The sequence below is a fragment of the Misgurnus anguillicaudatus genome, chromosome 21, assembly GCF_027580225.2.
Source record: "Misgurnus anguillicaudatus chromosome 21, ASM2758022v2, whole genome shotgun sequence".
NCBI lineage: Eukaryota > Metazoa > Chordata > Actinopteri > Cypriniformes > Cobitidae > Misgurnus > Misgurnus anguillicaudatus.
Genome location: NC_073357.2, coordinates 39,442,023 through 39,455,721, shown reverse-complemented (window position 1 = coordinate 39,455,721; position 13,699 = coordinate 39,442,023). Strand labels below are relative to the sequence as shown.

Genomic DNA, 13,699 nt, shown 5'->3' with positions numbered 1-13,699 from the left:
ATTCAAGAAAACATGACCACCTGTGTTAAGCTTAAAGCAAACACACAAGCGTCTGTGGCCACCAATTTGTTTTGTAAGGCTGAGGTTTGTGTTTGGGGTCATAATAGCTGTAGGGGTTTAGGGTATTTTCTTTTTTATTCTTTTTTGACACTTTCAAGATAAGCACATAGGCCATCAGGAAATGCGCCAATACACAGACACACGCACGCACACACACACACATTATCTGGCCCCTTCTTTATCTCCACATCACCAGGGACCCAGTGCCACTCAATAGTCCGTTGCTAGGCAACCCAAACCATGGCTGAGATTGGCTTCATAATTCAATGGCTATCTGGGTGAACAGGGAGGATGCAGGGTATAGCAGCTGTCCTCGCGAGGAATACTAATGACCACAAGTGTTCCTTCACTATGTAAAGAGTTTTCATCTATTATCTCGACGTGCTTATTTCTGCCACGATGTGACTGTCAGACTAATACACCAAGATAAAAGTAATACACGGTCTGGATTGTGAAAGTCATTGTAAATTACATTCTGACTCACTGATTATCTTTAACAACCACAAATAGCTCTTATTTAGAACGTAATTGTAATATGTGAGAATGAGCGTATTAAAACACAGCAGGGAAGAAAGGAGAGTAATACATTCAGTATACTGAGACGACCTACAGTAATTGAGTGAATAAGAATTTAAAATAAGAAATAAGACAACAACAACAAACCTTTATTGTCATCTTCATAGTATGCATAGTAAATATCCTACACTGCCTCACGTTGACCTGAAAGCCTGCTATGTCAAAACTTTTTACATATGTACCAGACACATGACATAACCAGCAGCAAGCGGACCATTTTCACTGCCTCCGTGTCGGTTTCCATAGCAACCTCCCTCGCTGTCGGCAGCCTTTTTTTGCCGTCTCCGGGAATAATCACACTCTAATTACAGTCATCGCACTCAAATATAGACTCGGCTGCACTTTCTTCTATCCCACGATTCCTCGAGCTCAACACTGTACAACCATTAAACAGAGCCTAAGGGAAATAGACTGAGTGGTAATATAAAATCTATCATGCAGTCTGAATGATCAAACATGACACATTGGCTTCCCACTTGGCGGTAAATGATATGCCTCTGGAACTGTGAGCTTTGTCACTCATTTGCAAATGCTCCTCGTAATACTGGCCGTGATAAGCGTAATAACAGACCCCTGTCAGGTCGGTGGTCAAGAACATCCCAGTCTGTGCTATAGTCAGTATTGTGGCAGTTCTGTCCTCTGATAGATCCGAGCTGACGTTAAAATGGGGAATACAGGTTGAGATTTTACACCATTTGGTCCTTTTAGACAAGGTCTGGATATCTGAGGTCTAAATTTCTGCTTTGTCATTTTGCACGTGGTCTAATGCAATGAAGTTTTCTGTACAAGCAGACAAATGGTTTAAGCAACTGATATTTGAAAATTTTGAGCAGGTTATCATTTATTATACATTTTAGTATTAACCTTTAATATCATGATTTGTAGGACAAATTGGCTGCATAACAAGTACAGTGTCAGTTTTAAATATGCACCCTGGATATAATGTTAAATAATAAATTTGCAAAAAATAAAACATGCAGTATTATTCTATTCTTAGACTAGCAATAAACATGTTAGTGTCATATTTATTGTTGTTATTACACTGATATTAATAACAACTGTTATTATACTGTTATTACATCTATGCTCACCTGCAGTGTTAAAGAATATCATGCAACTCGCTATTCAATACTTGCTGTAATTTTTGTGATTTGCCACGAGGGGGAGACTTGACAAGATAAAGGTTGACTGGTACACTAGTCCCAGATCAAAGCATGAACTCTTTTGTGAAGCTCATACTGTCTAAATTTGATAAGAATTATGGCTAAGATAAAAATATTTTCATTAAGGTCATCAATAAAAACCCAATAAACAATAAAGAACTTTAGTAGTATCAGTAAATGTTATGATGATACAAATTTAACATGCAAAAGGTAAAATATACATATAGATTTAAATGTGTCACATACTAGGAACGCTATTCTTTGTTACTGTAGGTCAACATGGTGTGAAACTGTGGCCTTAAAAAGCAAATGAATCCAATGAATTAATTATGACCTACATAATTCATAATCAATCATTAAGGGAAACACCAAACACTAGGAAATATACTTATACTCCCATCTATTAAAGTAGAATATAGTAGTAGATATTGATATATATATATATATGAACAAACAGACTGATTACTGAGTGCAAAGGCAGAGAGCAGGCTGAGTTAAAGGATTAGTCCATTTTCTTAAAAAAAAAAATCCAGATAATACTCACCACCATGTCGTCCAAAATGTTGATGTCTTTGTTCAGTCGAGAAAAATTTTGTTTTTTAAGTAAAACATTCCAGGATTTTTCTCATTTTAATGGACTTTAATGGACCCCAACACGTAACAGTTTAAAATTGCAATTTCAACGCAGCTTCAAAGGACTCTAAACGATCCCAAACGAGGCATAAGGGTCTTATCTACCGAAACAATTGTCAACTTTGTCAAGAAAAAAAATGCACTTTTAAACCACAACTTCTCATCTTCCTCCGGCTGTGTGACAAGCCAGCGTGACCTCACGTAATTGCGTAATGACGTGGAAAGGTCACATGTTACATATATGAAACGCACATTTGCGGAACATTTTAAACAATAAACTGACACAAAGACATTAATTGGTATCATTCCACATACAACAACGTCGGAACGGTCCTCTTTCTCCACACTTGTAAACACTGGGGCGTAGTTTCGCATACGTCATCCGTGACCTCTTGACGTGATGACGAATTGCGTGAGGTTGCGCTGGCGCATCACACAGCTGGAGATAGACGAGAAGCTGTGGTTTAAAAGTGCATAATTTTTATTTTTCTTGTTAGAAATGACAATCGTTTCGTTAGATAAGACCCTTATGCCTTGTTTGAGATCATTTAGAGTCCTTTGAAACTGCAATTTTAAACTGCATTAAAACTGTTACGTGTTGGGGTCCATTAAAGTCTATTACAATGAGAAAAATCCTAGATTTTAAAACATAATTTCTTCTCGACTGAACAAAGAAAGACATCAACATTTTGAATTACGTGGTGGTGAGTATTTTTTTAAGAAAATGACTGATCCCTATAATATGTTTAAACTACTGATGTGAAACAAACTGCAAGGCTTCTTGAAGGCTCAGAAACTAAATTATTGGACAAAATGCAAACGCAGAGCAACTACAAAACTTAAATGCTACTATGTGACATTTTTGTGCATTAAAGATATTGGCAGTACAAAGACAGATAAAAGAAAATGAGACACTAAAGTCTATCTACGATGCTGACATTAAAACTAATTTGTGGATGGCAGACTTGCAAAGTGGCTTTTTAATCTGTTACTGCAAAAGACCAGATAAATAAAATGATAAATAAGAAGTATACTACCGCACAAAGGGTATTTAACCTTTTCTTTTCTGTGCAGTCATATTGAGTCCCTGGATGGGCTTTACTCAGAAATGTCTCCTATCCTACACTCAGGTTATGATTCTTAATACATCAAATTAAAACCCACATTCAACTGAGCTGCCAATAAAGCTGTCAAGGATTCGAAATGAATAGAAGCAATATGGCCAAAACCCCAGAAATAACAATAACTCATGCCTCTCACCTCGGTGGCTATTAAAGAAAGAGAGCGGGTCGTGAGGATGCAACCTCTAGGGAACAAAGTTGTAAAGAACTTCCTCCACTGATGATGCTGAGGCTATTATGCAAATCAATATAACAAGAGCAACACCGTGTCCCAACCAAATCAATACTAATTCAGATATTAAGTTTTTGTGGTCTGTTGGTTAATTAAAGCCTTATTAGTCATGAGATGGCCAGATAACTACAGAACAAAAGGTTGTTGCTATGCTTAAAATGAATGGCATAATGAATAACAGAGCTTGAAGATTATTCGAATTCCCAGCCAGCTATTCTAAGACATTAAAACCATTACTATAATGTGTTTCAGACCACACAGATCACCACAGAGAATCGATTTCACAGTGAAGAGTGAACCACAGAGTGATGCTAATGAAGATAAAGAACAGTCACTGCCACAGAGTCCATTTTGGCAGCATTATAACCACAGATTTAGTATAGATTAACTGGATATGTTGAGGCTTTTGCTTAACGTGGCAATTAGTTCATCTGAAGATCTTAATAAATGTTAAGTCAGTACGGCAGTTAGTATAAAAGTTGAACACATTACCTTTTAAAGGAATAGTTCACCCAAACATAAAAAATCTACAATAATTTATTCACCCTCACGCCATCCCGGATTTATAGGATTTCCTTTCTTCAGTTAAACACAAACAAAAAAATTATATTAAAATGCTGTCATGCTATCTTCTTTTATGGGAGCCAACATAGTGAAGCTTCAAAAAAGCACATGCATCCATATTTAAAGAATATGTAAGAAATGTATATCAATTAATAATAAAATGGCCCTGATATGTCACTAGACATTAAGAAATCATTTTCATTTCAAATACTTATATCAATGACAACAGTGGTCTGGACAGGATATTGTCATTTAAAAAGTGGATTTGCAGCCCTCTACTGATGTTTATGTTGTCATTTTGTGTATTGGCCACCAGTTGTGTGATTGCAGTACCAGTTTTAGCCACAATCCTACATACTGTTCCTTTAAGTGATCCAGAAGACAATAAAAAGCCACAATTTTCCTTTCCATGATTTTCCTTTTTTTTTGGTGCATGTATGTGTTAGTACCTGTTAACGATCTGCAAAGTTACCAATCCCAAAGTCTACGATGACACGATTGCACCAACTAAAATCTCTTTTTTTGGACTTCAATGAATGAAATTAGTCAACCGTTTACTTCTGCAGCGAGTTGACGTGATCTCGATGCACATTATCATAACTCCTCCCGCTTTTGACTTACAGCCTGTATGTAGTGTAAGTTTTCATATTTAAAATCTGTTACGTCCTGCTCAAGCCGCACTGGCAAAGATGATCGATTTGCATTTTCTTGATCAAATTCAGACATTTCTGTCACTCGCTTAAGGTATTTGGCAAATCACAACGCACTGGATAGCTGGCCAATATGAGTACACCACACTTTTCAGAACAATAAGGGGCGAAAATTCAAAATGTGTGTTTGGGGTGGCATGTTTGTTGCTCATCATGTCAAAATATGAGTTGGTTTGTGTCATGAGAAGTATATGCATCAAGCGCCTTGTCAAAATATGTGTCTGCTGCACATACGTCGAAAGGGTTTATGACAAAAGAGACGTTCACAAAATACACAAGACACTAACTTAACACTAAACTTTGATTACACATGAGATTAAGCGAGTGTCTGGCAAACGTGAGCATTTATTTTATCATAAACCCGTCTGCAGCAGGGTCGTATTTTGACATGTCGCGTGATGCGCATGTGTGATTCTCGTGAAATTAATAGACTTATGAGGTGTCATGAAACATTTAGATAAAAATGTAAATGCAAAGTAAGAGTATCAAAATAAGAAGCATCAGTTATAAACATCTCTTCACGTACTATTTTGCACATGATTTCAAATGACATCATACAAACCAATTTTTTTTTCACATTTAAGGGGAAATTTTTATTACCGCAACATGTCCATGACTGGATTTTGGTTCTTTGACATGGAAATATTTAAAATTAAAAAATCTAAAAAATAAAAAGCTTCAGTGCATGTTATACTATAAGCATTTACAGTAAAGAAACACGTGGTATTTGGTGATCATTGGTAAATGTAGAGACAATAATAAGGAATATAAATGTGTCCAAACTATTTTTTCTCATCCTCCGCAACAATTTTCATTCATTGTTTAAGCCCTCAAGGAACTAACATTTAAAAAAAAATTGTTGTCAGGGACATAATTGACTGTGACACTCAAGATGGCTACCAGGTAAGCACTTCTTATTTTTTCTCTCCAGATAAAAGTTGAAATTTTGTTTGTCATAGTACTCAGAAACATGAGTTTGTAAATGCATATATTTAATGTAATATCATGTTGCGGTAATGATCATTTTTGATAATGATAATCAAAAAAAATTTAATATAGGAAATATTTTTTAAATCCTCTAAAAATAATGGTTATAAGTTCAGACCTTAATCGTATATGTGCAAAAACAAATTGGCTTCAAGGGCTTTTTAAAAAAATCTGATGCTGGACACCTTTTAAGTCTGGATTTTGTGAGAATCACCCACATAAGTTTGGTCACTGCTGTACATTTACAATCTCTACCAGGTGAGCTACATGAACACTTACTGCAAAACAGCAACTAGAAATCATTTTCTTACATTCTAACAGCTTTTGTAATATATTGTATTGATTTTAAATGATTCAGCCTTCATTGTCAACGTGAAAATGTCGAGCAGCGTGGCACTAGTCTATCAGTTTGATGAAAGCACACAGAGGATATTTCTTACAAAAGCTCCCATCCAAACACAGAAAAGGTCAGCTTGTCTAAGCAGATTATGACTTGAATGCTAATAGTAAATGTATAGACTGCCCTGTGCAAGCTTGTAGTGCTTGTCTGCAAAACATATTTTATCTCATTTTTGATTTCCTCTCTGGGAAAAACTCTTTAATTGGATGAAGCACTAATAGGCAGCTTTTCCGAGAAGTTTTTATAGTTTATGACAACCCTAGACACCAACACTCAAACCATCAGTTATAGAGACAATGTTATATTAGTTTTTAACAGCATGAGTAAACAATAGTCTTTGTAAATTAAATTGTACATTGTGTTATTTCTTAAACTGATATTGCATTGCTCTTTGTGATCTTGCCTAGGGCGCCACAACCCCATGAGCCGGCCCTGTGTTCCTCAAAAGTCTGAAAGGTAACATCTGTCATGCTCCACCAGAGGGCAACCTATCTTGGACATTCTATACTATTTGTGCACTACATTTCCCATAATTCTTTGCACAATCTCATTAGCTCTGATCAGGCTTAACTGTCTTGTTCTTTTTGTTAGTCCAGCCTATTTAAACCCGGTCATTGCTTTTACTAATTGCTTAGTCTTGCCATTGTCACCCTGCAGTCTATCCAGTTCCGGTTCCATAGTTTCTGTCTATTGGTTTTCCTGTTGTTTCATTGCCTTTGTTTTTGGATTGCTTGCCTTGCTGTGTTTCAACTTCTGCCTGTTTTATGGATTTGCGATTGTGAATTAACCTTCAATAAAGTTTGCAGTTGGATATTCTTCGTGAGTGTCCTTCTGCAGATCGTGATAGCAAAAATGGTTATTTAATGAAATCGTCAAGCACGATTTTTTCAGAGCGTACAGATGATGCCAAGTCATTAACAAACTAGTCATCATGACCCAAAAAAATATGATTACCAGTGTATTTTCCCACAAGTCTACTAGAAATAACGTTAACATTAAAGAGCTAAGCTATCATTGAAGGGTTAGTTCATGCCAGTTGCAGGCGCCTTTTTTGAATTTGCGTTTTTTTGCCGCCTGCCGCGCACGCGTTTTTGAAGGAGCGCTGAGAGCGGAGAAGCGCCCGACTTCATTCGCGTCTTTCCATTGTCCAATCGAATGAGGGGAGAGGTGGGCCTTACTTGTGGTGAGGGAAGTTTACAGTTGCTTTGAAGAACCGAACTCCACTCGCTCACTCTCTCCTTCGTGTTTGTGCACCTCTCACCCTCAAACAAGGTCAGAGCAAGCGCCCTCTTTTTAAAGTTTCTGCTAATATGACAGTTAACAGCAAAAGAGCGCTCACGCTTCAATATTTGATTGACAAGACAGCTGACTCGGTGGTTGCTTAGCAATATGAAAAGCCGCGTCGCACTGCTCTTTTTTTAAAAAAGGCAGTGCGTCGCGCCTTGCGTTTCCAAGCGTTTAAAGCGCTTTTGGTGTGACTGGCCCCTAACACAATAATCTATGTTGTTTTGTTGTGTTACTTTCGTCCCTGCAGGTGGGGTCGAAAGTAAAAATTAACTACACTGTAAAAAATCCAATTAATGAAATGTTGGATGGGCAAAAATACATAAGTTAAACCAATTTTCCTGTTTGGGCTTAGTTGAGAAGACATATTATTTTAAGTCTACATAAATCTGTGTTTAAAACATTAAATGAATGGTTGTTGTTGATTCAGAATGGCTACTGTTGACTGAACTAATTAAGACAAATCTGATAAATATGTGGACTTATGACAGCTATGTTTCCTGAAAACAAAATGCTGTTATTTGGTCACAAAATGTAATAGAGTTGTTCAGGCGAGAATGTATGTGCTTAAAGTTTAAATATTCGTTCAGTTAATAAAAATAGCATCTATTTAAAAATGTTTTAGGGCACTTTCGGACGGATATGAGCTCCAGATGAGCTCCAGAGAATCACCGCTGCTCAAGCGCTCACACCCCGCCCAGCGCAGCCTCGCCTCGGCATGCCCATCAGAAGTCAACTGCTGGCTCTGATATCTCTGTGGCGTTTAAACATGTGATTTAATTCATTTTAATTCCTTATACTTAATAATGAAAGGGTTATGTTTTAAATCATATTTTAGGATTGCACTTAATTGATATTGCTGTTGAGTGATGTTTCATATCTTTTACATTTGTTATAATCGGACTGCGTCCTGCCTGCGATTTTGAACTTCAGAGCTGAGGGTGCGGGTGGAGAAATATTCCCAATATCATAACAATCTTAAATAAAACTTCTAAATATACCTGTGTGTTTGCGTGCCCCGCGCGCGCTCGCGTGTGTATGTATGTGTGTTATGTGTTATGTTATGTGTCCGAGGTAAAGTGGAGGTATTTTAGTTAAAATAACCTGGATATAGGGTTGGTTTACCGGACAGGGCTTAGGGCTCGTTCTTAATTATAATTGGGACATTTTTACAAACAAACCTTATAAAATACAATACTGGCGTGCATTTTGAGACAAACAATAGCCCTCATATGTTAAGAGATGTCAGTATTTTAGTCAGTGATAAGCCATGTCAGAGAAAACCGCCCAATAGTGTTTAATTCAATTATGTGTGATGTTTGAGGGAAATTTGGCCTAACGTTAACATTATTTTAGGGAATTAAGTCTTTCACCATCAAGCTTTATTATATTAAACATGTATTTATGTATGTGTGTGTATTTATATTCCTCTGTTTATCAAACCAGAGCGGTGATGATGTGAGAGGCAGACCAGAGGGATAACGTTACATGGCGAGACTGGCTCTCCTCTTGTACGGGCTGAAGTTCTCCTAAATGGCCCTGCAGATGTTCTGACTGTTTGCAGTGCTTTTTGGACTGTTTTATGCCCTCTGTTTAGAGAAGACTTAATTCTGTATGTTCAGTCTGTATAAGTGAATAAGTGAATTAAAAGCTTTTGTTTTTATGTGACTGAAGTTAATAATTTTACGAGCATAAATTATTTGATAAATAATTTAAAAAGTTTATTAAAAATGCCCAAATAATAAATATTAATTGAAGTTACACATAAAACATTGAGTAAATACTTAAATTTAAGAAAGTTTGCTGAGTCTTTGCTGTAAGTTTTTAAAGATTCAACTGATTAAAACATTTTAGTTGAAGCTAGTTGAGCAAACATACTTTTTTTATATTTGAGTCAAGTTTGGGCCAACTAAAAAACAATAATCCAGGTAACGCTTTGGAGACAGAAATTGAGTGAACGTAAAATTTCTGTGGAACTAGTTACTAAAAAATAATTCATTAAGCCAACAATTTATTTTTTTACAGTGTACTTAAATTTAAAGTAAAATTATACTGAAGTCGTTTTACATTTTTTTTTAAATTCCACCTGGTTTTGATAGACCACACTTGTGAGTTATTGACAACAACAAAAATATGTCTCTGTCTATAACATCTTTTTAAATTAAGTTTTTCTGAAAAATTGTACTTTCGCCCATGCTCTCCCCTATACCATAGATCAGGGATGGGCAGCTTTGATAATGCCGAGGGCCAGCATTTTTCACCTTTATACCAAGGGGGCCAGAACCACACGCACAATTTACATCATTCTTAATTTCCTTTATTAAGAAACCACAATATACAATTAACCTGTCTTTAAAGATTTTAACTATAAAACTTAGCAATTATGCTAATTCTAAATCATAACTTTATTTTCAGTGGACAAGCATTTCAGATAAAACTTCTTAACTGCATTGCTTTAACAAGCAAGGCACTTTTAAATTAGTATAGAGGAGTTTCTCATCCCGCCCTTAGAGAACAAAATTATTTGAAATAAATAACACATAAATTCAAAACAAAATATATATAAAAAATGTTAATACAATGTATTTTACCTTTCAAATCTGAGAGTACAACCCGTCACCCAAACCAGTGGCATTGGTTTTAACCCGACTGGACCCGAATGTAAACTGACGTGTGTGCACTCTGCAGCCCCGGTGGCCTCGCCACAAATTTCGGGGCTGCTCCATTTGTTTATATGACGATGACACCAAGGTAACCGCTAAAATTTACATTTAAAAATATCTGCCATGTCTGTTTGAACGAAAATTAACCTATCGCCAGCCACACAATGTCGCAAGCGCTCTTGCAAACAGAGGAGAGGTTTGAAAAGGACATTGACACACACATGCGAGAGTTCAGGGCTTCTCGGGTCCGTTCGGCAAAAACACATTCATTTTAAATAACCCGAGACCGGATTATTGTACCCGACCCGTGTCCGAGGCATGCGTGAAACTTTTAGACCCGAACCTGATCGGGTCTTGGGTCAGACCTCGGGTATTCGGACTCCGTGAAGACCTATGCTTACTGTGAGGATCCACGGGACCTAGCGCCCCATCCTGGTTGGGAGTATTTACGTCCTAATACAAAAATCATCATTTTAAAAGTATTTGATTAAGTATAATATGGTATTAGAATTTACCCTGGGCCGTGTGCGGCCCTCGGGCCGCCAGCTGCCCATCCCTGCCATAGATCAATGGAGGGTCAGAAAGCTCTCGGACTAAATCTAAAACATCCTTAACTGTGTTTCAAAAATGAACGGAGGTCTTACGGGTTTGGAACGACATGAGCGTAAGTCATTAATGACATAATTTTCATTTTTTAAGAACTAACCCTTTAAACACTCAAATTTGTTGTATTTTGGTGGCTTGATTGTAAAAATATTGCCCTAATAAATGGATTTGAAAAAGAATATTAGGCTTTCCTCTGTGTGCACGTATCCCTACAAGTATTGGCTGTATAGTTTTTCTCCCCTTCAAAAATTGATCTTGAGAAATTTTGTTTATTGTCCCCTAAACTAGATTCAAATTACGCCCATACCAGCACACAACATGCCCTCAAACACTGATGGAAATATAAATGCAGCCATAACACATTAATGCACATGGTTTAACTTTGGACTATTATTGTCTTAATATAATGCTTCTACTGTACATACTGGAGTCTCCTTTATGATCAATCTCATTCCCTGTAATTATCATTCAGAGTAGAAGAAAAGATCAATAGTTGGCAGATGAACAATAACACATAAATCATAACCGAAATGCTTATAAAATGGTGTAATTAGCTCGTATTCCCTGCTTCTTGTCTAACACCATAACTAGCTGTTATCTAGGAGACACATCATGAGCATTGTGGAACAAAACTGGGAACTCTATTACCTCTCCTAAGAAATAATAATGTCCTCTGGGAGCCTTCTCAGAAAGAACAATGAAGCCAGCAATCACATGTGAGGCTTGCTTTAGCTTTTGGAAGATGAACTGGCCAAAAACTGTCATGTTCCCGTCTCTTAACATCATCAGGTTAACATCCGGTTTGTAGCCATTAATTGCTTTCATTTTACCGTAGCTAAGCCGAGGTAAGCTCATGTTAGAAGTCACAGAGATGCATGCAGCGACAGTAAGACCCTCAAATATAAAGACCTTCCATCTGTAAAATATGGCGGATAAGCATTCCATTCTTCAAAGATAAACAAGCCTGTCACTTCAGATCATTCTCAAGAGAACACACGGGCAGAAGCATGAAGATGAAGAGAGAAACAGAGCAGGGGAAAAGTCCCATGACAGTTCTTGCTATATTTCCTTCATAAGACCTGAGATTTGACAGCACTCCCAGAGCACTACCAGACTGCATTTGTTTAATTGAAGTGAATTATTTGAAATGCATGCGTACCGAATGCATTCCAGCTCAAGACAGGTTTCAGAAGGAAACATCATCACACATGTAACTCTAAATACAGCCTTTGCAGGAAAATAACAATAGACCAGTGACTATAAAAGTGCCATTATAAACTGTTTTGATCAATGCATTGTGCTGTATATTTATGACCATATGGTATTTACTGGCTGGCCCTGTTCCATAATATAAGGACACACCAGCCTTTCCTACAACACTACCTTAACCAATTCCCCAAGCTTGAGCTATTACAAGTTATTTTTGGTGGCAAAAATTTGCCATTTGACCTCTTGAGTGCATTCAAAATGCTGCTTCCCTGCTGTATTCACTATCCATAAATCAGGTTCTGCCTCAGGACTCTCTGTTGGTTTCTGGTGGTTGTCAGTGGCTATCAGGTTCAAGACACTGTTTCTGGCCTGTGGTGAAACATCTGACCTGCTGGTTTATCTACAAAACGTGCGGGTTCCAACCACAAATTTGTTAAATGAAAAGCGCCTGCCAGGCTTCTGCAGTCAGTTTCATTTCTTCAACAAGCTCCCCCCTCACGTCACATTAAGCCTTATGTGTTGTTGGGGATGTTTTCCTCCACTAAGGTTTTTTTTAAGTCTAAATCTGGCCAAAACTTTCTCTGTGTTTCAGCAAATGGAATGATTTTTGGTGACAAATCTTATATTTACACATATTTTAAGAAAATACTTTGAAATTAAAAAAACCTTAAAAAACACACTGTGGGCAAATTTACTACCCTTTTGTGTAGAAAAACATCCACTAAATTAAACAGCTGTAAAAATTCTTTGCATAAATCTGTCAATTAGATATCTGATTGTGTTCATAATAAATGATGTTCATAAATCTGATGAAGAGAAGATTTTACAGAAAATCTTTTTTTGTGTGTGTTTTTGTGTTGCACGCACACATAAACACACACGCGAGCGGGCGCACACACACACACACACACACAATAATATGCTTTTATTATGGACAAAACTCCATATAACTCAATGTACAAGCTGGAAATTAAGCTCTGTTTTTGTACAGGCCTACTATAGGGTTAATAGTGCCACATGATCAAAAGTAAAAATGACATATTTGACCTCTTTGCAAAAGGAAAAACCGCCAACATTCAAAAATGCATGATAATAAGGTGTCATGGCTCTGCATTCAAAAAATTTTGTTATAATGGAAGTCAATGGGGGGAAAAACAGCCACTAACAATAAATGATGGAGGAAAAAATAAAAACTGATGCTACACAAAAACGAAAAATGCATAAGAGCCAATGTTTTTACTAATCTTTGACATGCCCAAGGTCAAAAAAATCCACAATCACATTTTGTATTAAAAATCAGTCATTTTGTGTTTTTCCCAAATCAGTGACACCACTTATGAACTTGGCAATAGGCTTTATGCTCAGCTGCACTACTTCCTGAACTTCAGCCAGCTCTTTGTTTCCTGTCTGCCATTGTTGGACGGGCTGATTAATCCAGGTGTGCCTGACCTCAGTAGTCACAAACAAACTGATTAATCCAGGTGTGCCTGA

General features: G+C 37.0%; 1 protein-coding gene across 1 annotated transcript in view; it reads right to left on the bottom strand.

Moving 5' to 3' along the window:
• Positions 1 to 13,699, bottom strand: part of ptprn2 (protein tyrosine phosphatase receptor type N2) — a 175,624-nt gene that overhangs the window by 142,070 nt on the left and 19,855 nt on the right. The gene's annotated exons all lie outside the window — the stretch shown is intronic.